Source organism: Lampris incognitus, chromosome 6, assembly GCF_029633865.1.
Source record: "Lampris incognitus isolate fLamInc1 chromosome 6, fLamInc1.hap2, whole genome shotgun sequence".
Taxonomy (NCBI): domain Eukaryota; kingdom Metazoa; phylum Chordata; class Actinopteri; order Lampriformes; family Lampridae; genus Lampris; species Lampris incognitus.
The window spans coordinates 22,896,635-22,924,388 of record NC_079216.1 but is presented as its reverse complement, the minus strand read 5'-3'; the positions used below and the strand labels follow the sequence as shown (position 1 = coordinate 22,924,388).

Here is a 27,754-nt window from a genome sequence, read left to right as displayed (position 1 = left end):
TGTGATGGGAGGACCATAGACCTCTGCAGGAGTTGAATCTGCAGTCACATGTAGTGGGATGTAACCACATCTTCCCTGTGATTGCTCCCATTTAAACATAATTTACTTCTGGAAAGGAGAGCAACAGGACTTGTCTATGTAAGGCTATTTTGGGATCCAATCAAAAACCAACACAAGACTATTGTCAAACGAATGAAAACCATTAAGATTATAATTAGCAGGGAAAAGATAGAAGAAAGACTAAAGTAATCATGGCACAGCTTTTCTTTTGTGACAGGAACCTGAAAACATATTGTTCTGTCCATAAAATGATTGTGCGTGTATGTGTGTGTCTGTGTGCGTGCGTACGTGTGTAGTGGTGGTTGTGGAGAGCTTGTTACATGCCATTTCAGTCTTTTATATTTTTTTCTAAAAAGTGGCAGTAAAAAGCATTTACATCAGTCTTATAACAGCTTATTGAGTAGGGTTCCCCTGCTGATGTATTCTTTATGGCCAGACTCCAGAGTTACTGCATGGTACTGAACAAACTCCGGAGTTACTGCATGGTACTGAACAAAATCCAGAGTTACTGCATGGTATTGAGCAAACGGAGGCCATACTTGTACTTGTCTGTATGTACACTCTGGTCCAATGTCTGTCTTCAGTGCTTACTGCAGTCGATCACTGGTCATATGCAGCATCCAGTCTGATAGGTCATAGGGTGTGGGAATTCCTCCACCCCCAGACCCAACATATAGTATATATTACTCTGTTCTTTGTGTGTCTCCAAGCGTTCCTCCACGCTCCATCTTCCATCTAAGAGCATGAAGATCCCATCCACCCACACTTCTTTGCAGCTTGTTCTCTCTCTCTCGCGCTCTCTCTCTCTCGCGCTCTCTCGCTCTCGCTGAGTGGAAGTGCAAGTGAGCGTGTTGAGTGATCGTGAGAGAGCTTTTGTGAGTGGTTTGTCTATCTTTTTCTGTAAATGTTGTAAATAGTGTGTAGTATTTAGGTTTGTTAGGTGTTTTGTTGTGTATATAGAGGAGTTTAAGGAAGGGTTTTTTTTGTGTGTTTTGCGGACACCAGCCTTTCGCTGGTCGGTGTCATGGCAGCGGACACGGAGTTCACCAGGCTGATCAGGAAGCATGGCATTAAGACATCGCCAAGCTTCCCTTGTTCAGTGGAACCATGTGGTCTGGCTGTAGCTGAAGTTGTTGGTCCCAACAGCATCAAGTCTGCAGCTAGAATGAACAGAGCTGTGGTGATTTTTCTGGATGAGGCTGACAAAGTGCAGAAGGTGGTTGCAAAGGGAATTGTAGTGAATGAATCGTTTGTGTCAGTAACGCTGCTTGCCACTCCGGCATAAAAAAAAGAGAAAAAGATAATGCTGTCTAACGTGCCCCCTTTTATTAGGGCTGAGAGTCCGGTTAGAGAGTGTCAAGATACGAGAAAATTGTTTCCCCGATGAAAAAAGTAGTGTCAGGGTGTAAATCGCCCCAGCTGCCACATGTTGTTTCTCACAGACGATGTGTCTATATGATTCTTGATAACAGGAGTGACGAACTGAATCTGGCATTCAAACTGAAAATTGACAATTTTGAATACATTCTGTTTGCAACATCAGAAACTGCCAAATGTTTTGGTTGTGGTAAGGAGTGACATCTGATCAGGTCTTGTCCAGAAAAACCATCTGGTTCTTCTGAGCCAGCCGGGGAGGCAACGTTAGGAGAACAGAACCAAACTAAAAAGCATGAAACAGGCTCAAACAGCAAGGATGGGGTTGTGAATGACCAGAAAAGTCAAACCAGTGCCAGTGATGAGGAGAATCACACAAACAAGAGTGATGAAAACAGGAAAACACAAGTGGAGTACACCAAAACAATCAGGAACATGAGAGGGTGAATCAGGAGGAACATGAGATTGACAATGGTGGAACTGTGGCAGGGGGTCTCTTGGCTGACGATGAAGAGGCTGACATGGAGTGTGAAGAGTCCAGTCTCAGAGTACCACAGCGTAAGAGAAAACCCAAAAATACTCAAAGTGGTTCACAGGCAAAGAATGTGACAGTTTGTAAGGAAAAAGAGAAACAGCCAGCCAAGATGATTTTGCAGCCGATGGTGACAATGAAATAAAATCTGCTGCAAAGAAACATAGAAGCCACAGGGAAGCATGAGCTTATGGAGTAGAAGAAATAAAACAGTTCCTACAGAAAACAAAAAACATGAAGGGTGTGAGAGTGGAAGACTACTTCTCAAATAAAGAATTATTTCTGGATTCAGCCAGCTCTGACATGAAGAGTAAAGGAAAATTAGGCTTTACTGATCAGGAGTTTTACAGACTGAAGAAGATTGTTCAGAAACTCAGACAGGAACTCAATAACAACAACGAAGATGATGATGAGGATGATGATGATGATGACTCAGATTAGGGGGTTTTGAATCAGTTCTACTTCAGTGTTGCTGTTTTTTAGACTCATCTTTTTTTTGTTCCTCATGAGTAATTTTAAAATTGGTACTCTTAATGTCAGTAAAAGAGCTGTTTTGTGTGAGCTAATAAAGTTAAAAGGTGTTGATGTCATGTTTGTACAAGAAACACACGGTGACAGTGTAAATGAATGTGAATGGAGAGCAGAATGGGATGGAGAAGTTGTTATGAGTCATAAGAGCTCAACAAGTGGCCATTCTCTTCTCTAAGTGGTTCTTACCTACTTCCTATGAGATAGAACAAGTGGTAGAGGGCATGTTCATGGTGGTTAAAGCCAAGTTTGTGTGTTATACTGTGATTTTTGTTAACATTATGCTCCTAATATAGGGCATGACAGAGTTCTGTTTTAACAGTCTAGATAATTGTAACTCTGCTGATTTTTTATACTTGGGGGGGGGGGGTTTAATTGCACCCAAAATGACAGTTTAGACAGGAATCATATTGAGCCTCATTGTTCCTCGCAGCGTGTACTGAGTGAGTTAATTCAAACACATGACTTAGTAGATATATGGAGAAGATTTCATGGCAATAACAGACAATATACATGGGCTTATACTAGGGATAATTTCATTTCTTTGGCTAGGTTAGATAGATTTTACTGTTTTAAACATCAGTTCAATGTTTTGAAAATGTGTAAGATTGAACCTGTAGGTTTCACTGACCATTCCCTGGTTATTTCTGATGGGTTAATTGTAAACATAAAACCAAAGAGTGTGTACTGGCATTTTAACACTGCTTTAACTTGTGATCTTACTTTTAAGGATGTTTTTAGAGTCTTTTGGAATAATTTTAGAATAAGAAAACAACAACACTTCACATCATTTGTACAGTGGTGGGAGTATGGTAAAGACTTTACCATACTCCCATACTAAAGTACCATACTAAAGTAGAGATAAAGCAGCTCTGTCAACAGTACACTTTCAATGTTATTAGGGACATTACCCGGTCTATGAGTGATCCGGAGATAGAAATAGTGGAACTTCAAAGATTAGTAGAATCCACAGGAAATTAAGGACATATTGAGGTCCTCAAACAGGAAAAAAAACAAAATAAAAACCTATTCTTGCAGATCTACTGGGTAAGTCTCAAGGCACTTTAGTCTGATCAAGATTTCTGAGTGTGAATCAGATGAATGTGCCATCCAAATTCTTCTTTGGTCTTGAGAAGAATGGTCAAAGCAGGTTTATTCATGCACGTCACTCTGACACAGGAAGGGGGTTAACGGAGCTGAACGAAATACGATGATAAGCAGTGGAGTGTTATTCAAAGCTGTACAGCAGTGAGTGTGAGGAGAATGAGGAGATGTTTGCCTCTTTTGCTGAGGGCTTGCCAAAGATCTCCAAAGAAGAGTGTTCATCTGGAAGAACCGGTGGTGGTGTCAGAACTGCATGCAGCTTTGCAGGGCATGGACGGAGGCAAAGTGCCTGGCATTGATGGTCTTCCAATGGAATTTTATAAAACTTTCTGGAATGAAATTGGGCAAGACTTGTCTGTGTTGAATTAAGGTTTTAAGATTGTGAAATCAAGTGGTGGGTGGATTGTAAGTGATGTCTATATATATATATATTTATTTATTTTTTTTTCGTAATGTGTGTGTGTGGTGTTAGTGTGTGTGTGTGTTAGTTATTGTAGATAGCGGGACCGATAACTAAAACACTTATGATCCTAATTCTTTCTGGAGGTGGTAGGTATTGTCTCAGAGAGTAAGGGAAAAATCCCAGAAAATTAAAATTATGCATAAATATGCAAAATATGCATTTTTCTAAAAATGGCTAAAAACCACTTTTCTCGGCATTTCAGATGATTCTGAGCATTTGGGGGGAGGGAGTTGGAGTGGGGGGGGTAAACTACTTTTCTCGGCATTTCAGATGATTCTGAGCATTTGGGGGGAGGGAGTTGGAGTGGGGAGGGGGTTTAGGGGCAGGGGGAAGGCGGTTAGCTGGCAGGATAAAGAGGAGGGAGATTTAGACGGGTGGATAACCAAACCGCTACATTGTAGCGGGGTTCTTCTATATATATATAAATTTGGAAATTGTCTGAATCATGGAATTCAATTAATTTTTATGATCACTGTGATCTTTTAAACAAAATAGAATTTTAAAATTCAATTTCGCTCTTTCTCTCTCTCTCTCTACTCTAAACATCCCCTCCAGTCTCCCCCTTTTTTTCAGTGATCATAAAAAGAAATTCTACCTTTACCTGTGCCCTCTTCCATAGGGTTAGTGATTGTGTCAGGAAGGGCATGTGATTCCCCAGACAGGCTGCCCCCTGAATTCGCTGCAGTAATATTAAAATGACACAAAAACGGCTTCATACATTGCAGGATTTAAGGTACCATGTTAGCCTTTCTGAAACTGGGTGGCACAAGAACGAGAGAGTTGTGTATGGATTACAAAGGATTTGTTTGCAGTTTGTGATCATTGGTTTACATTTGTGTGTGTGTGTGTGTGTGTGTGTTAATGTATCTTTGTGCATGTGCATACTCGCGTATGTGAGTATGCACATGCACAAAGGGAGGTGGTGAGTATTGGGCCAGATGTCCTATTGCCAAAAGGAATGCGATGCGGTGCAGTGGCCTCTCGCTTCCTGGTGTAGTGATCGCCGCAGGTCCATCAGGACCTTAGCATATGGCCGCTCCTACGCAAATGTATCCACAGCAGCACCTTCTCGGAGTACCTCCTGTTTTCACAAAGTCTGCTGCGGGGGCGACCAGGTTCCCGGCGGTATAGCCAGGTGGGTCGATTGGACTCGTTAGCCTTGATTGGCAGCCAATGTAGGAGAAGGACAACTGTGATTTCAAACCTGGGTAGAGGAAGCTCGTTAGCCTGTCGGGCAGTTCATCTAGGAGAGGGAAAAACTGATTTAAAACCTCTGCTGCCTTGCGGGTATATTCGCCTACGGGAACGACTTCGGGAAGAAACCCTGAGGAAAAATCTGCATCCGTCTCCGCTGCCAGTCGTCTTGCTGGTCTTGCCATTGGTAGTAGGTGGTCTCAGATGAGAGAGTTGGGTTGATGATGCGCAACTCTTCCTCACTTTAATCATTGCACAAGTCATCCAACACAGGATGACTAGATGGTCCTCGTTGCTGCGACGAGCACCATCTAGTCATCCTGTGTTGTGTACTCTGTCATGCCCTATATTAGGAGCATAATGTTAACAAAAATCACAGTATAACACACAAACTTGGCTTTAACCACCATGAACATGCCCTCTACCACTTGTTCTATCTCATAGGAAGTAGGTAAGAACCACTTAGAGAAGAGAATGGCCACTTGTTGAGCTCTTATGACTCATAACAACTTCTCCATCCCATTCTGCTCTCCATTCACATTCATTTACACTGTCACCGTGTGTTTCTTGTACAAACATGACATCAAGAGTTGGGTTGATGATGCGCAACTCTTCCTCACTTTAATCATTGCACAAGTCATCCAACACAGGATGACTAGATGGTCCTCGTTGCTGCGACGGACGAATAACACTCACGTATGTTTGCAGGAATACATGTTCTTTTGTGTGTCTTTGCACACGTCTTGATGCATGCTCAATAATCCAGGTAGGGAAAACCCAAAAAGTTGAATCAGTTCATCGGGACACAACATGTATTGAGAGAAACGTTTCATCACTCGTCTAAGTGACCTCTTCAGTCTCATCTGGCTGCAGGTGTCCCCACCCTTATAAACCATACAGCGGCATAGCAACCATGGTCAGTGATGAAATGTTTCTCCCAGTAAATGTTGTATCCCGATGTACCGATTCAACTCTTTGGTCCTTGCATACAGTTACACAGCTATACTATGCAGCTTTGTGTGTGTGAGGGCTCACATCTTAGTGTCAGTGTTCCACCACGGCACTGGTGCTCTCATCTGTTTGCTACTGGGCACCAAACCAACAATGTTGACAAGACAAAGTGCAGCAGTCAGTGATCCATGCTGACTGCTATGATAATGGCTCCTCAGGTGAATGTGTCACATATTACACCTGACACTGGTGTGATGGATTACCCAGCCCTCCGCTTATATGATCTGAGGAAGATTTTCACACACACACCCACACACACACACACACACAGTTGTCGGGTTATGCTGCACATTATGTGGCCGTACATACACGGGCATACTAAGAAGGAAAATCTGACGCTGCAAGTGTGGAAGCACCTGCCAACATTATGTGGTGATGGAGAGATATTTACAGATACAAAAACACATTTACAGTACAATTATACATGAGCACACAAGGACACACACAAACAGAAATATCCTTGCCAAATTACCTTTTTCTTTTTGATGAGTGGTGTTTCTGTTGTGGTTACACCGCCCCGAGCTGCCTCCCTGGCACGTTCAAGCCACTCCCCCAGCTCGGACGTGCCGGAAACATCCGAGCGCTCGGCTCGCGCTCTGAGGAGACGAGCGCTGCACTGCACCAGGTGTTTGCCATCATCCATCAGGCACACCTGTGGCAATCAGGCAGCCTTCTACAAGAAGCCTCCCAGAACGTCTCTCAGTGCTTCGACGTACTGAACCCTGCGGTAAAGTTCTGACAAGCCCTCCAGCGTTCCTTGCATTCTGTTTATTCCCCAGTGTCTTATCTTCGTGTCTCTGTTGTCTCCCAAGACTCTCCCTCCGCGATTTCCACGGCTCCCCTCGTCCCCAGCGACCTTCACGTTTTCTCCCCGGACCTCTCCTGCGATCTCTCCCCTTGTCCCTCTATCTGGATCCATCCTTTCGGACTCGACTTCCCGGATCTCGGACCTGGACTTTCTCGCCAGGTGCACGCACATTTTTTCAACACCTCCTGGTCATTTACATACCGCACCACACATTGGCTAAAAACACTCACACATAGTTATACACGCAAACCACGGGACACCACACATAGTTTATTCACACATCCCACTAACAGAACGCCTTTTTTTCACCATACATTTCCCTCCCACAATAAAACCTCCCTTTGTAGATTTTGAAGTCATCTCGTGTCTGTCTGTCTTGGGTTTCGCCACACGGGTCAGGTTCTGGTGCGCGAGCATAACAGTTTCTCTGTCAGATATTTTTTTGGGGACAGCAGTAGTCTTGGCCTGCAGGTGACCTCAGATCATCTGGATAGTTTGTATTTTGCTTTTGTTTTTTTCAAAATAAATTTTAACTCCCATTCAGGTCGTCTACAATCTAGAAAGTCAATGCCATTTTATTAAAGTATGTTGTGTTTGTGAGACTGTATATTGTGATATGTTTATGGAGATTTATGATGGAAGGGCTTTGTTGAATGTGGGGACAAGTGTGTGTTGTTGGCTGAATTAGGTGTGTAACCCCACCCAAAAAAAAAAAACAGCACAAGGGGTTAAACTTCAGACCCAGTGTATCATTGGATATTGAGTATTTGTGTTAAGAATTACATAGTTTTCTACTGTGTTAACTGTTAGTACAGAAATGACATTATTAGTGACTACATAACTGTAAAACCACTTTACAAAGGCCCAGTCCCCCCCCCCTTGGCCCTAGAGCGTGTTGCATGGCCTTGTAAGGTGGGGTATCCCATCTCTTTTGGGGATCGAGGAGTAGTGGTCATCTATCCCTCCAAACGGCCCTCCAAACAGAGTGTCTTCAGATGTTCAAATGGAGCGGTAGAAGGAAATTCCCAGAATGCTGTGCAAACAGAGGCACTGTAACATGGAACATGGCTACTGTGCAGGGAAAGAAGCCCATAAATGTGTATCTCTTCACAAATAATCATGCATACATTTTAAAATCTGCTGGGATAGGCTCCAGCATCCCCGGGACCCTGGGCGCAGGCTAAGTGGTGTGGATAATGGATGGATGGATGGATGAAATACCTTAGTTTAATGTAAATGTGAAGGAGTGTGTTATTGGATCACATCCCTTGTGTGAAGCTTGAAAAATGATCCAGCTGCAGATTGTCTGCACTTCCCCACTCCTCTGCCGTCAGGGTGGGGCAGACATTTCTATGGGCAGGACTACACAGAAATAGGTGATGTGTAAACATGCTCCCTGGCTATTGTCAATAGATTGTGTCTTGTTCTGTCCTTCACATTTGGTCAGATGTGTCACTATAATAAGACATATAGTGATATAATAAGACATAAGTATAAGTAATATTGTGGCAGGAATGAGGAAAAACACAGGAGACCAAAGCGAGTTTGATGTTTATTCCTCAACTCCAAAAACCAACTGCAGCAGGAACAACCCTGCACCAGAGAGCCCGGGAACGTAAACCACGCCCCCAGCTCACAGTCCTGCTGGGTGAGAGGCATAGCCCCTAGTGTCCGCCACACAGCCCCCCCCCCCCCCCCGAACACCCAGAAGGGACTCCTGGAAAGAAAATTAGTGTCTCACTGGAGGCTTAAGCAGCCTGCCATAATGGCTGCGCCGTCCCTCAGCCGAAACAGTAGGTGAAACACAGTCCAAAGCCGGCTGAGAAGCAGAACGCTGAACCCGTGAAGACACTGCCGGGGTCCTGGAAGGAGGACGACCCCGACGGGGAACCTGGGCCGGAAACACAACTTCGCCTACCACCCTGTGCGCCGGTTTAAGCCTATCAAGCGTGACACGCTCCCCACGCCCACCCATATCCAGCACAAAACCCTTAGGACCCGTCTCAAGAACCCGAAATGGGCCATCGTATGGGGGTTGGAGCGGCGAGCGGTGAGCATCATGCCGTACAAAAACAAAACGAGCCGACATGAGCTCCGCAGGCACGAACGACCGCGGAAAACAGTGGTGAACGGGGCCTGGAACCCGAGTGCTGTCGGACAAAAAAGGATAAACGGCCGGACGGGGTCGAGGAGCGGAACTCCCAGGCAAAAATTCCCCAGGGACGCGGAGCGGCTGACCAAGCACCAGCTCAGCGGGTGACGCGTCGAGGTCCTCCTTAGGAGCCGAACGCAACCCGAGCATAACCCAAGGTAAACGATCCACCCAGTTACCATCCGAGAGCGCAGCGCTGCCTTGAGCGACCGGTGAAAACGTTCACACAAGCCGTTAGCCTGAGGGTGATACGCGGTAGTGCGGTGTACCTGCACACCCAAGGATCGCGCAAGTGCCGACCAGAGCTCTGACGCGAACTGGGGGCCCCCGTCTGAGGTGATATCTGACGGAGTGCCGAAACGGGCGACCAAGGAGGAAAGAAAAGCGCGTGCAACATCCGAGGATGTTGTGGAGGATAGAGGGACAGCCTCTGGCCACCTGGTGGTCCGATCCACCATTGTGAGCAGGTGCGTAAAACCCTGCGAAGAAGGTAGAGGGCCCACCAGGTCCACATGCACGTGGTCGAAATGTCTGGCCGGGATCGGAAACGGTTCGAGGGGCGATTTAGTGTGCTGGTGGACCTTAGCGCGCTAGCACGCTACACATGCAGCTGCCCACCCCTTGACGTCCTTGCGGAGGCCAGGCCAGACGAACTTGGAACCGACCAACTTCACCGACGCCCGAACTCCAGGTTGCGAGAGGGAGTGAATCGAATCGAAATCTCGACGGCGCCAGGCCACTGGAACAACGGGGCGGGGACGGCCGGTGGAGACATCGCAGAGGAGGGCAGGACTGCCTTCCTGCATCACAGCGTCCTCTAGCTTGAGACCTAAGGGCAAGGACGTCCGGGTCGCTGGGCTGGTCGGCAGCCATAGCGGAGAAATCCACACCGAGGTGCACAGGACACACAAGCACACGCGACAGACAATCAGCAACGGGGTATGATTTACCGGCCACATGCTGAATGTCCGTTGTGAACTTGGAGATGGCCGCCAGGTGGCGCTGCTGACGAGTAGACCACGGCTCAGTCACCTTGGACATGGCGAAAGTCAGCGGTTTATGATCCACATAAGCCGTGAAGGAGCGACCCTCCAGCAGGAAATGGAATGACGGGTTGCAAGGTGCAGTGCCAGCAACTCCCGGTCAAAAACGCTGTACTTGCGCTCGCTATCCCGCAGTTTGCGGCTAAAAAATGCGAGTGGCTGCCACGCATTCGCCACACACTGTTCAACCACAGCCCCCACGGCTATGTCAGACGCATCGGTTGTTAAAGCTATGGACGCCGTGGGTGTGGGATGGGCGAGGAGGGCAGCGTTAGCCAGGGCGCACTTAGCTCCGTCAAAGGCCTGGACCTGTTCGGGAGTCCAGTCGACAGGGTCGTTAGCCTTCTTAAGCCGCAGGGCTTCGTAAAGTGGCTGAAGGAGGTGGGCAGCGCGAGGGAGGAAATGGTTATAGAAATTCACCATGCCCAAGAATTCCTGCAATGCCTTAACAGAGACTGGGCGGGGAAATTCTGCCACCGCTTGCACCTTAGAAGGCAACGGGACCGCGCCTTGCGGTGAAATGCGGTGACCCAAGAAGTCAATCACCGGCAGTCCAAACTGACACTTGGCCAGGTTGACTATCAGGCCGTGTTCGTCCAAACGACGGAAAATCTGTTTCAGGTGCGCCAGGTGCTCTTCAGCTGACGGACTGGCCACTAATATGTCGTCGAGATAAACGAACACGAAAGCAAGGTCACGCAACACCGAGTCCATCAGCCTCTGAAAGGTTTGCGCTGCCCCCTTCAAGCCAAAAGGCATGCGCATGAACTCAAAAAGCCCAAACGGGGTGATCACTGCGGTCTTGGGCACGTCCTTTGCGCGCACGGGAACCTGATGATAGCCGCGCACCAGGTCCACCTTAGAGAAGATAGTGGTACCTGCCAGGCGTATGGAAAAGTCCTGTATGTGTGGGATGAGATAGCGGTCATTGGCGGTGACGTTGTTCAGGCGGCGAAAATCTTCGCAAGGCCGCCACAACCCATCCGCCTTGGGCACCATGTGAAGCGGCGAGGCCCACAGGCTGTTGGAACGCCTCACTATACCCAGACGCTCCATGATGGCGAACTCCTCCTTAGCTGTAGCTAATTTTACTGCGTCGAGGCACCGCGCGCGCAAAAACTGGCAGTCCCAGAGTGGGGTTGAAATGTTGTACCCCGTGTTTAGTAACCGCGGTGGAAAAGGCAGGTGTAGTCACCGATGGAAAATCCGCCAGCAAACGCTGAAAAACATCCCCTAATGCTAAAAAGTTAGCGTGTGTTAACGGCCCGGCTCCCTCTGTCTCGCATGGAACAGTGGCGAAAGACACAGCATCAATTAAACGACGGTTTGCAACATCAACCAGCAGACCATTAGCACACAGAAAATCCGCGCCGATAATAGGAACAGTAATCGCGGCCACTACAAAGTCCCACTCAAAATGGCGCCCGTGGAAGCAAATAGTCACCAACCTTGTGCCAAACGTCGCAATGGACGAACCATTAGCTGCACTTAACTGTGGGCCGCCGCCTTCGGCCTACCGGTCTGTCTTAGCAGGAGGGAGTAAGCTCTTTTGCGAGCCTGAGTCCACCAGAAACCGTCATCCTGACATCGTGTCCTTAATGAAGAGCAGCTCACTACGTCCGCCAGTGCCCACAGCTGCTACTGAGCGCTGGCCCTGGAGTTTCCCGGCGCCTCAAACGTGCACGGAGGGACGCAGCGCCTCGCCTTGCCGCCGAACCGCTGGTGGAAGAAACAGAGGCCTCTCCCGCGCCGTCTCCGGGCAGTCACTTCAGCCACCACTGCCGGGTCCGCGTCCTCCGACGTCGGCTACAGAGGCTCCGATGCCACACTCTGCACAGAGAACCGTCTGGTAGCCAGCAGGACCCGATCGGCCTCCTCAGCCAAACCTCGGCAGTCACCAGCGGCCAGACACGGGGAGTTAGCCAAAGCCGCGCGCACAGGAGACGGGAGCTGGCGCAGGAAAACGTGCGGGAAAAGGAACCCACCTTCGTCCGAGCCTAGCAGCAACCGAATATTGTCCATGAGATCCACAGCCGTCCCGTCGCCCAAACCGGATAGGGAAAGGATTCTATCTGCCCTCTCTGCGGCAGATAGGCTGTACCTCCGGAGCAGAAGATGTTTGAGGGCGACGTATTTATCGTGTTGCGGAGGGGCGCGCAACAGCTGCATGGCCCGGCGTGTGGACTGCTGGTCCTGCACAGCGGCGACCAAATAATATCTGGAGTCGTCCGCGGAGAATCCACGCAGGTGGAACAGCGCCTCGACATGCTGGAACCACGAGGCCGGGTCGCTCTGCCAGAACTCTGGGAGCTTCACAGCCGCGGCGAGAACGGCCGGCTGTGAGAGTTGGGGCGGCGTGGCCTAAGTGGATTCACACTCCTCTTCTGCTCCAAACATGTTCAATTCGGGGTCACCAATGTGGCAGGAATGAGGAAAAACACAGGAGACCAAAGCGAGTTTGATGTTTATTCCTCAACTCCAAAAACCAACTGCAGCACGAACAACCCTGCACCGGTGAGCCCGGTAACGTAAACCACGCCCCCAGCTCACAGTCCTGCTGGGTGAGAGGCATAGCCCCTAGTGTCCGCCACAATATAAGTAATATAATGAGACCTGTAGGTCAGGTGAATCGGGCGTACTACATTGTCCTTAGGTGTGAATGTGTGTGTGTGTGTGTGTGTGTGTGTGTGTGTGTGTGTGTGGGCCCTATGATGGACTGGCGGCCTGTTCAGGGCGTTCCCCCGCCTGCTGCCCAATGACTGCTGGGATAGGCTCCAGCATCCCGCGATCCCAATTGGGATAAGTGGCTTGGGTAATGGATGGATGGATTGTCGCCATAATAGTTGATAATGGAAGCAGGCAACAGTCTTTAATATAAAATGTGTAGTACTATAATGTTATAACCATGTCCTGAGCAAACCAGGCAACTAATTAAACTCCGAGCAGCAGACTTAACGATGATGGCAATGATGTAATGAGTGGCATTCCACTTCCTGGGTAAAGATTTGGACCCCCCCCCCCAGCTCCGTTCTGCAGGGCCACTACCCAGTAGAGGGCGCTCCAGAGCTAGGGGTCAGGCCCAGGGGGGGATTTGGATTGGGTCAAAACATTGCTACTTCAAGACTTAAAAAAAGAAAACCAGCTTTCAGTGTCCGTGTTAATAGGTTTATTGAAAATATCAGGTGTTGGAATGTTATATTAAAAAAATATCAAATATTAATGTAGATTTTGTCTAGTATTTAAGAGGAAACAGATTTCAGTGCTGCTCATTATAGAGCCCTCTTTACATGCAGGAAGGGTCTGTGCTCTCCACCCGCAGCTCAGGTCCATGCCTGTGGGTGCAAGCCAGCTTGAGCGTTCGGGGATGGATTGTGCTCCCCAGGGGCGAGTGGGGCTGTTTCTCTGCAGGCTCCCAGTCCCCCGTGGGTTCGCTGTTCCTCTGGGGTTGCGGTGCTTTGGGCTCCGGCTGTTCTCTTGGTTGTCTGCGTGACTGTGAGGCCCGTGGGTCATGGCAGAGCCTGTCTGCTGCCCAGAGGCACTACGATAAGTCATGGATCTCGCGACACCAGAATTTATTGGGACTGATCACGTGCACTCACAGGTGGACACATCACATACACACACTCACTGGAACACTGTCTGTAGTCCATCCTTCTTCTCAGGGGGGCAGCCGGGAATCGCCACAGCCAGAACGCGAACCCGTGGGTCTGACCCTTTAGCCAAAGGCCAGCGAGGCTATTTATTTGTGCATGTTACACTTACTCCTCTCCTTCGAGAAGCACGTCCCTGTGCTTCAGCATATCAGCTGTGTCTGGGCGCACATGCTTCCGATGGCCTCATGGTCTCACCATCCCAATTCTGACACCAATGTAGCGAATTCAGGAGGGCAGCCGGGAACCGCCACAGCCGGGACGTGAACCCGTGTGTCTCATAATACGGGCGACAACGTTAGTCCTTTCATGTCTGTGTCTTATCACATACTTGTTGTCATGTTTCACTGGTGATTGTCCCCCTCTTGGAGAAGCGATGCTGGTTGGTTGTTAAGCTGATCAAACATGCTGAAGAGGCGGACCGGTGGGACTAGACATGGAGTGTGCTGTGGTCATCCTGCAGATCATTGTGTTGGATTGTTGTAAGCAGTTCTGGATGATTTGTAAAGATTGCCTTTGCAGGAGGACAATCTGAGCGCCACTTGCTGCCAATTAACTCTGTCTAGGACACATTGACATTCAAATTGCTTGCTTTGTATGCCGAGCCTGCCGACAACACAGGTTAAAAAATTCCCTCCTTACAATTTTGCTGTCATGGACACAGGTAGAAAAACAGCAAGTCGCCTAAAGAACGAATAAATGGAAATAAATGCAGGGTTGAAGATGGTAAAGTGTGGCTGTTTGCTTCATAAACGCACAGGTGTGGGCTGAGTGTATGTGTGCACATGTCTATACCACACATTATATATGTGTAGAAGTATGTCTATACCACACTATATATATATATTTATATACACACACTGAACAAAAATATAAACAAATTTTGAGAGCAGGATAAGCGGTTCAGATAATGGATGGATGAAATCAAAGATCTAAGACTTTTTCCATGTACACAAAAGGCCTCTTTCTCTCAAATGTTCACAAATTTGTTTAAATCTGTGTTAGTGAGCACTTCTCCTTTGCTGAGATGATCCATCCACCTGACAGGTGTGGCATATTAAGATGCTGATTAGACAGCAGGACTATTGCGCAGGTGTGCCTTAGGCTGCTCACAATAAAAGGCCACTAAATGTGTAGTTTTATCTTAAAAGAGACATTTATTATTAGGCACTGAACTATGGATTTCACAAATATGCGGGGGGTCAGAAAACCAGTCAGTATCTGGTGTGACCCACCATTTGCCTCAGGCAGTGCAACACATCTCCTTCGCTTAGAGTTGATCAGGTTGTTGATTGTGGCCTGTGGAATGTTGGTCCACTCCTTTTCAATGGCTGTGCGCAGTTGCTGGATGTTGGCAGGAACTGGAACACACTGTTGTATACACCAATCCAGAGCATCCCAAACATGCGCAATGGGTGACATGTCCATCGAGTATGCAGGCCATGCAAGAACTGGGATGTTTTCAGCTTCCAGGAATTGTGTACAGATCCTTGCAACATGGGGCCGTGCGTTATCGTACTGCAACATGAGGTGATGGTGGTGGATGAATGGCACAACAACGGGCCTCAGGATCTCGTCACTGTATCTCTGTGCATTCAAAACTCCATCAATAAAATGCACCTGTGTTCCTTGTCCGGAGCATATGCCTGCCCGTACCATAACCCCACCGCCACCATGTGTTGCTCTATTCACAACGTTGACATAAGCAAACCGCTCACCCACATGATGCCATACACGCTGTCTGCCATCTGCCTGGTACAGTGAAAACCGGGATTCATCCGTAAAGAGAACACATCTCTGAAGCGCCAGATGCCATCGAAGGTGAGCATTTGCCCACTCAAGTCAGTTACGATGATGAACTGCAGTCAGGTCAAGACCCCGGTGTGGACGGCGAGCATGCAGATGATCTTGCCTGCGACGGTTTCTGACAGTTTGTGCAGAAATTATTTGGTTATGCAAATCAATTGTTGCATCAGCTGTCCAGGTGGCTGGTCTCAGATGATCTTGCAGGTGAAGATGCTGGATATGGAGGTCCTGGGCTGGTGTGGTTACACGTGGTCTGCGGTTGTGAGGCCGGTTGGATGTACTGCCAAATTCTCGGAAACGACATTGGAGACAGCTTATGGTAGAGAAACGAACATTCAATTCATGGGCAACAGCTCTGGTGGACATACCTGCAGTCAGCATGCCAATTGCACGCTCCCTCAAAACTTGCGACATCTGTGGTAGTGTGCTGTGTGATAAAACTGCACATTTTAGAGTGGCCTTTTATTGTGAGCAGCCCTAAGGCACACCTGTGCAATAATTATGCTGTGTAATCAGCATCTCGATATGCCACACCTGTCAGGTGGATGGATCATCTTGGCAAAGGAGAAGTGATCCCTGACACAGATTTAAACAAATTTGTGAACAAAATTTGAGAGAAAGAGGCCTTTTGTGTACATAGAAAAAGTCTTAGATCTTTGATTTCAACTCATGGAAAATTGGAGCAAAACAAAAGTGTTGCGTTTATATTTTTGTTCAGTGTATAGTATGTGTGTGTAGAAGTATGTCTATCACACATTATGTCTATATGTGTAGAAGTATGTCTATACCACACATTATATATATATATATATATATATATATATATATATATATATATGTGTGTGTTTGTGTGTGTGTGTGTGTAGAAGTATATCTGTACCACGCATTATATCTGTGTAGAAGTATGTCTATACCACACATTATATCTATATATGTAGAAGTGTGTCTATACCACACATTATGTATATATGTGCAGAAGTATGTCTCTACCAAATATGTCTATATGTGCAGAAATATGTCTATACCACACATTATAACTATATGTGTAGAAGTATGTCTATACCACATATTAAGTCTGTATGTGTAGAAGTATGTCTATACCACTCATTATATCTATATGTGTAGAAGTATGTCTATACCATACATTATATATATATATATATATATAGTGGCAGGATGAGGAAAAACACAGCAGACGAAGGCGAGTTTGAACTTCATTCCTCAGCTCCAAAACCAAACTGAAACAGGAACAACCTTGCACCAGAGAGCCCGGGAACGTAAACCACGCCCCCAGCTCACAGCCCTGCTGGGTGAGAGGCATAGCCCCTAGTGTCCGCCACATAGCCTCCCCCCGAGGCTATGTGGCGGACTATGTACGCAACCCGAGCGTAACCCAAGGTAAACGATCCACCCAGTTACCATCCGAGAGCGCAGCGCTGCCTTGAGCGACCGGTGAAAACGTTCACACAAGCCGTTAGCCTGAGGGTGGTACGCGGTAGTGCGGTGTACCTGCACACCCAAGGATCGCACAAGTGCCGACCAGAGCTCTGACACGAACTGGGGGCCCCTGTCTGAGGTGATATCTGATGGAGTGCCGAAACGGACGACCCAGGAGGAAAGCAATGCGCGTGCAACGTCCGAGGATGTTGTGAAGGACAGAGGGACAGCCTCTGGCCACCTGGTGGTCCGATCTACCGTTGTGAGCAGGTGCGTAAAACCCTGTGAAGAAGGTAGAGGGCCCACCAGGTCCACATACACGTGGTCGAAATGTCTGGCCGGGATCGGAAATGGTTCGAGGGGAGACTTAGTGTGCTGGTGGACCTTAGCGTGCTGGCAGGCCACACATGCAGCCGCCCACCCCTTGACGTCCTTGCGGAGGCCAGGCCAGACGAACTTGGAACCAACCAACTTCACCGACGCCCGAACGCCAGGGTGCGAGAGGGAGTGAATCAATTCGAAAACTCGACGGCGCCAGGCCACTGGAACAATGAGGCGGGGACGGCCGGTGGAGACATCGCAGAGGAGGGCAGGACTGCCTTCCTGCGTCACAGCATCCTCTAGCTTGAGACTAGTACGCGTTGAGGTAAGGGCAAGGACATCCGGTTTGCTGGGCTGGTCGGCAGCCATAGCGGAGAAATTCACACCGAGGTGCACAGGACACACACATACGCGACAGACAAGCAGCAACGGGGTATGATTTACCGGCCACATGCTGAATGTCCGTTGTGAACTTGGAGACGGTCGCCAGGTGGCGCTGCTGACGAGTAGACCACGGCTCAGTCACCTTGGACATGGCGAAAGTCAGCGGTTTATGATCCACATAAGCCGTAAAGGAGCGACCCTCCAGCAGGAAATGGAATGACGGGTTGCAAGGTGCAGTGCCAGCAACTCCCGGTCAAAAACGCTGTACTTGCGCTTGCTATCTCGCAGTTTGCAGCTAAAAAATGCGAGTGGCTGCCACTTATTCGCCACACGCTGTTCAACCACAGCCCCCACGGCTATGTCAGACACGTCGGTTGTTAAAGCTATGCACACCGTGGGTGTGGGATGGGCGAGGAGGGCAGCGTTAGCCGGGGCACACTTAGCTCTGTCAAAGGCCTGTACCCATTCGGGAGTCCAGTCGGCAGGGTCATTAGCCTTCTTAAGCCGCAGAGCTTCGTAAAGTGGCTGAAGGAGGTGGGCAGCGCGAGGGAGGAAATGGTTATAGAAATTCACCATGCCCAAGAATTCCTGCAATGCCTTAACAGAGACTGGGCAGGGAAATTCTGCCACCGCTTGCACCTTAGAAGGCAACGGGACCGCGCCTTGTGGTGAAATGCGGTGACCCAAGAAGTCAATCACCGGCAGTCCAAACTGACACTTGGCCGGGTTGACTATCAGGCCGTGTTCGTCCAGACGACGGAAAACCTGTTTCAGGTGAACCAGGTGCTCTTCAGCTGACGGACTGGCCACTAATATGTCGTCGAGATAAACGAACACGAAAGCAAGGTCACGCAACACCGAGTCCATCAGCCTCTGAAAGGTTTGCGCAGCCCCCTTCAAGCCAAAAGGCATGCGCATGAACTCAAAAAGCCCAAACGGGGTGATCACTGCGGTCTTGGGCACGTCCTCTGCGTGCACGGGAACCTGATGATAGCCGCGCACCAGGTCCACCTTAGAGAAAATAGTGGCACCTGCCAGGCGTATGGAAAAGTCCTGTATGTGTGGGATGGGATAGCGGTCATCGGCGGTGACGTCGTTCAGGCGGCAAAAGTCGCCACAAGGCCGCCACGACCCATCCGCCTTGGGCACCATGTGAAGCGGCGAGGCCCACGGGCTGTTGGAACGCCTCACTATACCCAGACGCTCCGTGGTGGTGAACTCCTCCTTAGCTGTAGCCAATTTTACCGCGTCGAGGCACCGCGCGCGTGCAAAAACTGGCGGTCCCACAGTGGGAATGAAATCTTCTACCCCGTGTTTAGTAACCGCGGTGGAAACGGCAGGTGTAGTCACCGATGGAAAATCCGCCAGCAAACGTTGAAAAACATCACCTAATGCTAAAAAGTTAGTGTGTGTTAATGGCCCGGCTCCCCCTGTCTCGCACGGAAAAGTGGCGAATGACACAGCATCAATTAAACGGCGGTTTGCAACATCAACAAGCAGACCATTAGCACACAGAAAATCCGCGCCGATAATAGGAACAGTAATGGCGGCCACTACAAAGTTCCACTCAAAATGGCGCCCGTGGAAACAAACAGTCACCAACTTTGTGCCAAACATCGCAATAGACGAACTGTTAGCTGTACTCAACTGTGGGCCGCCGCCTTCAGCTGACCTGTCTGTGCTAGCTGGAGGGACTGGGCTCTTTTGCGAGCCGGAGTCCACCAGAAACCGTCTTCCTGACATCGTGTCCTTAATGAAGAGCAGCTCACTACGTCCGCCAGCGCCCACAGCTGCTACTGAGCGCTGGCCCTGGAGTTTCCCGGCGCCTCAAACATGCACGGAGGGACGCAGCGCCTCGCCTTGCCGCCGAACCGCTGGTGGAAGAAACAGAGGCCTCTCCCGCGCCGTCTCCGGGCAGTCACTTCAGCCACCACTGCCGGGTCCACGTCCTCCGATGCCGGCTGCAGAGGCTCCGATGCCACACTCTGCACAGAGAACCGTCTGGTAGCCAGCAGGACCCGATCGGCGTCCTCAGCCAAACCTCGGCAGTCACCAGCGGCCAGACACGGGGAGTTAGCCAAAGCCGTGCACACAGGAGACGGGAGCTGGCGCAGGAAAACGTGCGGGAAAAGGAACCCACCTACGTCCGAGCCTAGCAGCGACAGCATATTGTCCATGAGATCCACAGCCGTCCCGTCGCCCAAACCGGATATGGAAAGTATTCTATCTGCCCTCTCTGCGGCAGATAGGCTGTACCTCCAGAGCAGAAGATGTTTGAGGGCGACGTATTTACCGTGTTGCGGGGGGGGGGGCGCAACAGCTGCATGGCACGGCGTGTGGACTGCTGGTCCAGCGCAGCAACGACCAAATAGTATCTGGAGTCGTCCGCAGAGATTCCACACAGGTGGAACAGCGCCTCGACATGCTGGAACCACGAAGTCGGGTCGCTTTGCCAGAACTCTGGGAGCTTCACAGCCGCGGCGAGAACGGCCAGCCGGCTGTGAGAGTTGGGGCGGCGTGGCCGAAGTGGATTCACACTCTTCTTCTGCTCCAAACATGTTGAATTCAATTCAATTCCCTCTCAATTCGGGGTCACCATTGTGGCAGGATGAGGAAAAACACAGGAGTTGAAGGCGAGTTTGAAGTTTATTCCTCAGCTCCAAAAACCAAACTGAAACAGCAACAACCTTGCACCAGAGAGCTTGGGAACGCAAACCACGCCCCAGCTCACAGCCCTGCTGGGTAAGAGGCATGGCCCCTAGTGTCCGCCACAATATATATATATACACTACCGTTCAAAAGTTTGGGATCACATTGAAAAGTCCATATTTTTGAAGGAAAAGCACTGTACTGTTCAATGAAGATAACTTTAAACTAGTCTTAACTTTAAAGAAATACACTCTATACATTGCTAATGTGGTAAATGACTATTCTAGCTGCAAATGTCTGGTTTTTGGTGCAATATCTACATAGGTGTATAGAGGCCCATTTCAAGCAACTATCACTCCAGTGTTCTAATGGTACAATGTGTTTGCTCATTGGCTCAGAAGGCTAATTGATGATTAGAAAACCCTTGTGCAATCATGTTCACACATCCGAAAACAGTTTAGCTCGTTACAGAAGCTACAAAACTGACCTTCCTTTGAGCAGATTGAGTTTCTGGAGCATCACATTTGTGGGGTCAATTAAACGCTCAAAATAGCCAGAAAAAGAGAACTTTCATCTGAAACTCGACAGTCTATTCTTGTTCTTAGAAATGAAGGCTATTCCATGCGAGAAATTGCTAAGAAATTGAAGATTTCCTACACCGGTGTGTACTACGCCCTTCAGAGGACAGCACAAACAGGCTCTAACCAGAGTAGAAAAAGAAGTGGGAGGCCGCGTTGCACAACTGAGCAAGAAGATAAGTACATTAGAGTCTCTAGTTTGAGAAACAGACGCCTCACAGGTCCCCAACTGGCATCTTCATTAAATAGTACCCGCAAAACACCAGTGTCAACATCTACAGTGAAGAGGCGGCTGCGGGATTCTGGGCTTCAGGGCAGAGTGGCAAAGAAAAAGCCATATCTGAGACTGACCAATAAAAGAAAAAGATTAAGATGGGCAAAAGAACACAGACATTGGACAGAGGAAGACTGGAAAAAAGTGTTGTGGACGGCTGAATCCAAGTTTGAGGTGTTTGGATCACAAAGAAGAACGTTTGTGAGACGCAGAACAAATGAAAAGATGCTGGAAGAATGCCTGACGCCATCTGTTAAGCATGGTGGAGGTAATGTGATGGTCTGGGGTTGCTTTGGTGCTGGTAAGGTGGGAGATTTGTACAGGGTAAAAGGGATTCTGAATAAGGAAGGCTATCACTCCATTTTGCAACGCCATGCCATACCCAGTGGACAGCGCTTGATTGGAGCCAATTTCATCCTACAACAGGACAATGACCCTAAACACACCTCCAAATTGTGCAAGAACTATTTAGAGCAAAAGCAGGCAGCTGGTATTCTATCGGTAGTGGAGTGGCCAGCGCAGTCACCAGATCTGAACCCCATTGAGCTGTTGTGGGAGCAGCTTGACCGTATGGTACGCAAGAAGTGCCCATCCAACCAATCCAACTTGTGGGAGCTGCTTCTGGAAGCGTGGGGTGTAATTTCTCCAGATTACCTCAACAAATTAACAGCTAGAATGCCAAAGGTCTGCAATGCTGTAATTGCTGCAAATGGAGGATTCTTTGAAGAAGGCAAAGTTTGATGTAAAAAAAAATCTTATTTCAAATACAAATCATTATTTCTAACCTTGTCAATGTCTTGACTCTATTTTCTATTCATTTCACAACATATGGTGGTGAATAAGTGTGACTTTTCATGGAAAACACAAAATTGTTTGGGTGATCCCAAACTTTTGAACGGTAGTGTATATGTGTGTGTGTGTGTGTGTGTGTGTGTGTGTGTGTGTGTGTGTGTGTGTGTGTGTGTGTGTGTGTGTGTGTGTGTGTGTGTGTGTGTGTGTGTGTGTGTGTGTGTGTGTTTGTGTGTGTGTGTGTGTGTGTAGAAGTATGTCTATACCACGCATTATATCTATATGTGTAGAAGTATGTCAGCATAAAATTGTTTTATACGAATAACCAAACATCTTGCAAAACATGGCAAATGAAAATATATGTCCACAAGGGCAGATTGTTGCTTTGTGCAGTTACCTGTAGAGAAATGTGTATGTGTGTGTGTGTGTGTGCGTGTGTCTCCAGTGATAATTACTTTGATTTATTTTGACTTAAGCTTATGGATTTTATCCGTGTGAGTAACATTATAGTAGCTTCTGTTGGAAAGTCTATTCAGTTGTAATTGTATTAAGACTGTGTTTGTTTATTTGTTTATTTGTCTATCCATCTACTTATTTATTCATTTATTTGACACCTCTTCCCAGAGTCCCTAGGCTCATGTGCCTTTATTAGACTGGGTCTGGAAAGGCAATACAGTGCCTCTCACTGCCACGCACCAAGCCCCTCTATGCAAAACGCCATTTCACACCCAGCAAACGATACATGTCCACAACAAAAACCAGAGAGCGGACTATGACAGTACTGCTGGGGGTTCTCTCTCTCTCTCTCTCTCGGTCCCTCTGTCCCTCTCGCTCTCCCTCTCTCAATTTAAATTAAATTATCTCTCTCCCTCGTGCTCCCTCTCTCACTCTCTCTCACTTTCCTTATCTCTCTCTCCCTCTCCCTCACTCCCTCTCTCAATTTCAATTCAATGCAATTCTCTCTCTTGCTCTCTCTCTTTTCCCTTCCTCTCTCTCTCTCTTGCTGTCTCTCCCTCTCTCTCTTTTCCCTCCCTCCCTCTCTCTCACTCTCTTGCTGTCTCTCCAGTTCTTTCTTTCTGTCTGTTCCTGACTCTTTCCTTACTTCTATCATCTTCTCTCTCTGATGGAGAGCAGATATCGTCAGCATGAGTGATATTCACGTTTACAGCTCACATTAGGCCTGTGACAAGCTCAGGAGGAGTCCGGACTGGAGCCTTCCCGGTTCCCCGGCACATCTTCTCTACCAGCATGCCGTCTGTGTGCCACGCTGTGCCTTGCACAATATGAATGACAGCACGCCATCGACAGAGAGACTCACACCCAGCACAAGGGCTGTACTGTGTGTGTGTGTGTGTGTGTGTGTGTGTTTATGTGTGTGTGTGTGTGTGTGTGTGTGTGTGTGTGTGTGTGTGTGTTCTCCTCTTCTTCTGTCACCATAACCTTTAGGTTGGGTCACAGTGACCAACTAATCAAAAATACCACCGCCATCCTCCTTGTTCTTCTTCTACCCTGTCCTTCTCTGCAGATTCTACCTCTCTCTCCTCCGTTTCTTCCAGTACCTCCCACGTGTGCTCAGCATCATCACGTGCTCACTCTCCCTGTCTGCTTTTTCTCCTCTACTTTCTGTTTAGTCCCTCTTAGCAATGTCTTTGCCCTGTCCTTCCTCTGACAGCCACTCCTCCTGGCTCTCCACAATTTCCTCTAATCCTCTTTTCACGTTTAATCCCTCTTTTTACTTGATTCATCAATCCTCCATTTTCAGTGCCATGCCGTCTCTTTCCACGTTTCCTCTTACCTCTCCCATCTCTCCCCTCCTCTCATCCCTCCTCTGCTCCTCTGCATCCTCTTTCCTCCGGTGGGCACTCCTCTTACTCAGTGCTGTGTCGGACGGTCTTCAGTCATGGCGTCTTTACAGAAGAGGGGAAGTGAAGGATGTGTAATTGTAATGCAACTTGAACATTTCAGCCATACAAGTGTCTGTACATCTCTCTGTTTGTCTTCTTCTTCTTCTTCTTCTTCTTCTTCTTCTTCTTCTTCTTCTTCTTCTTCTTCTTCTTCTTCTTCTTCTTCACTGTTTCGCTGTCTAGACGACTGCCCGTCACTTCACACTGCCTGTCCCCACTTCTCTGTTGGACTATCTCACTGGGTCTGTTGTGTGTGTGTGTGTGTGTGTGTGTGTGTGTGTATGTGTGTGTGTGTGTGTGTGTGTGTGTGTGTGTGTGTGTGTGTGTGTGTGTGTGTGCGTGTGTGTATATATATATATATGTGTGTGTGTGTGTGTGTGTGTGTGTGTGTGTATGTGTGTGTGTGTATTGTATATATAGTATTGTAACGTGCATGGATAAGAAGACACACTGGCCGCTGGCTGGCGGGTCTGACCCTTTAGTCGAGCGGTTAGCGATGTCTCCTTTGGTGCGGGTGATACGGGTTCGCTTCCCGGCCGCGGCAGTTCCTGTGGTTGCGTTGTCCCCCGAATTCGCTACATTGGTGTCAGAAGTGGCATGGAGCGACCGTAAGGCCATGGGAAGCGTATGCGCCCTGAGGCGTGTAGGAGCTGATATGCTTAAGCGCGGGGACGCGCTTCCCGAAGGAGGGGGGTAGTGTAACGTGCATGGAGAAGTAGACGCGCTGGCCGCTGACCGGCGAGTTTGACGCTTTAGTCGAGCGGTTAGCGATGTCTCCTGCGGTGCGGGCGATACAGGTTCGCTTCTCGGCCGCGGCAGTTCCTGTGGTTGCGTTGTCCCCCGAATTCGCTACAATATATTGTGTGTATATAGTATATATTGCATGCATGTATTATATAGTATATATTGTATGCATATATTGTTTATGTTTGTATTGTATTTATATATTGTATATGTTGTGTATATATATTGTATATTTTGTATGTGTGTGTGTTCCTCTATGTGTCTCTGCTGGAGTGTATGTCTCTGGATTTATCTATCAGTCTTCCTATCGACTCCTGTATTTTCACAATGTGTGTCTGGTGTGTGTCTGTGTGGGAGTCTATAAACGGCCAAACTAAAGCACTTGGGGCCTTGATTGTTTTTGGAGGTTATTGGGGATGATCGGGGGCACCTATAAAAAAATAGCAGAACATTAAAAATATGAATAATATGCGGAATAGGCTTCAAATATGTGGAATCCCTTCAGAATCCTGAGCAGTTCAACAAGATGGCGGGCTCTGGCTACGTCACGCCTCGGCTCTTTCCGCCGTTCGCACAAACCTCGCGTTCTTAACGGGTTGCTGGATGGCGGTCGGAGACAGCGAGCAGCGTTGGAAATACAAAGCGTCCGTGAAATAAGCCACAACGTCAGAGTCGCATTTGTGCAAGGTTGAGATGGCTTGGACATGTGTGGAGGAGAGATGCTGAGTATATTGGGAGAAGGATGCTGAATATGGAGCTGCCAGGGAAGAGGAGAAGAGGAAGGCCAAGGAGGAGGTTTATGGATGTGGTGAGGGAAGACATGCAGGTGGCTGGTGTGACAGAGGTAGACGCAGAAGACAGGAAGAAATGGAAACGGATGATCCGCTGTGGCGACTCCTAACGGGAGCAGCCGAAAGTAGTAGTAGTAGGCAGAGTCGCATTTGCATGGGTCGAGCACGGGCGTATATGGATGCTGTCACGTGAAGTGAACTCAATAAAGTTTTCTGTTTTTGAATGTAAATCAGCGCGTGCGGGCGGTTCGGGTTTTGGCGGGTCTGACGAACAATAAAGTTGGCCGCTGTTGCGCGCGTGCAAGTGTCCGAGTGTCTTATCTGATGAATCACATTTAAAGGCCCAAACATACTCGGGCGGAACGTACGCGGAGTGGACTCCACGAGGAATGTCCGCAGTCATTTGGGCTTCCATAGTCGAGCGCACTTCCGCGTTGTAGTTTCCTGTAAAACTGTCCGTGAATAACTACTTTACCCACAATGCTTGCGTGTTGTTTACACTCTTCTGTCATGGCGTCCGACACTGACGACGAGGAAGAGATGCTCTTGCCTGCTGGCTCTACAAGAACATAAACTGAAGAGACAGTGGTAAGTATCCTCTCTGTGACGTGTCGTACAGGTGTGGGTACTTTCGCACCTTCTACTCATATATTTTCGGAATGTGTGTGTGTGTGGTGTTAGTGTGTGTGTGTTAGTGTAGATAGCGGGACCGAAAACTAAAGCATTTATGATCCTAATTCTTTTTGGAGGTGGTAGGTATTGTCTCAGAGAGTAAGGGAAAAATCCCAGAAAATTAAAATTATGCATAAATATGCAAAATATGCATTTTTCTAAAAATGGCTAAAAACCACTTCTTGGCATTTCAGATGATTCTGAGCATTTGGGGGGAGGGAGTTGGAGTGGGGGGGGGTTAGGGACAGGGGGAAGGCGGTTTGCTGGCAGGATGAAGAGGAGGGAGACTTAGACAGGTGGATAACCACACCGCAACTTGGTTGCGGGTCACTTACTAGTCTACCTCTATATATCTGTGTGCGTGTGTGTGTGTGTGTGTGTGTGTGTGTGTGTGTGTGTGTGTGTGTGTGTGTGTGTGTGTGTGTAAAGATGCAGTTAGGTCTGACTGCCTTAGTGAACAGAGAGGCTACCAAGCCCTGCGTTGTTCTGAAGAGAAGATGGACGCTGAAGTGTAAACTTGTTTTAGCCACACACACACGCGCGCGCACACACACACACACACACACACACGCTGCCCCAGGGAGGGGAGGAAGCTCTCGGACTGAGTGTGGAACCTTCAGTCAAGCAGAAAAAAGGATTTTTTTTGTCATCGGACTCAAACACATCCACCACCCAGCTGCTCTGCATGTGTGTAACCCTGTGCGTCTGCGTGTGTGTGTGTGTGTGTGTGTGTGTGTGTGTGTGTGTGTGTGTGTGTGTGGTTGAGCAGTAGACATGTTATGTACCCCTCTGTGTGTGTGTGTATGTCTGTGTGTGTGTGTGTGTGTGTGTATGTGTGTGTTTTTTGAGCAGTAGACGTGTGTGTGTACCCCTGTGTGTGTTTGAGCAGTAGACGTGTGTGTGTGTGTGTGTGTGTGTGTGTGTGTGTGTGTGTGTGTGTGTGTGTGTGTGGAGTGAAATATGAAGACAGAGTGAAAGCCAGAGCCAGAAGCAACACAATAGGCAAATTGTTAATTTAGAGGAGGTATCCTCAGACCGCCCTGTGTAGTTGTAATCGGTTTGTGCAGCACATCAGTTGTGTTATTTACTGGCCTGCCTCAGGCTTTGTAATAACCCTCAGTACAGTATGACAGAAATGAGGTGTGCGCTCCATAACTGGAGAGGCACAGAGGCGGTGCAGCGTGATGGGCAGTCTGCAAGACGGTGGGGAGCGGTTCTGTTTGGAGAGACGGACGCTCATTATGGACTGCACAGACCTATTTAGTCCTGCTGAGTGGCACAGTTTGTCCAGGCTCTTAGGTTTGTCCAGGCTCTTAGGCTCTTCAGAAGTGGTGTCCTTGGATGAGAGTGCCCACCCTGAGTAATGTCAATTGGTCAATTTTGGCCCTTTCTCTGTCATTGTCTTTCCCCCCTCTTTTTATCAGCGTCCATTTAGTGACAAAATGTGTCCTTTATCTCTGTTTCTCCACTTCTTTCTCCATCTGTG

General features: G+C 48.4%; 1 protein-coding gene across 2 annotated transcripts in view; it reads left to right on the top strand.

Annotated features, from left to right (window-relative positions):
- spon1b (spondin 1b) overlaps positions 1–27,754 on the top strand; it is a 186,086-nt gene that overhangs the window by 98,105 nt on the left and 60,227 nt on the right. The gene's annotated exons all lie outside the window — the stretch shown is intronic.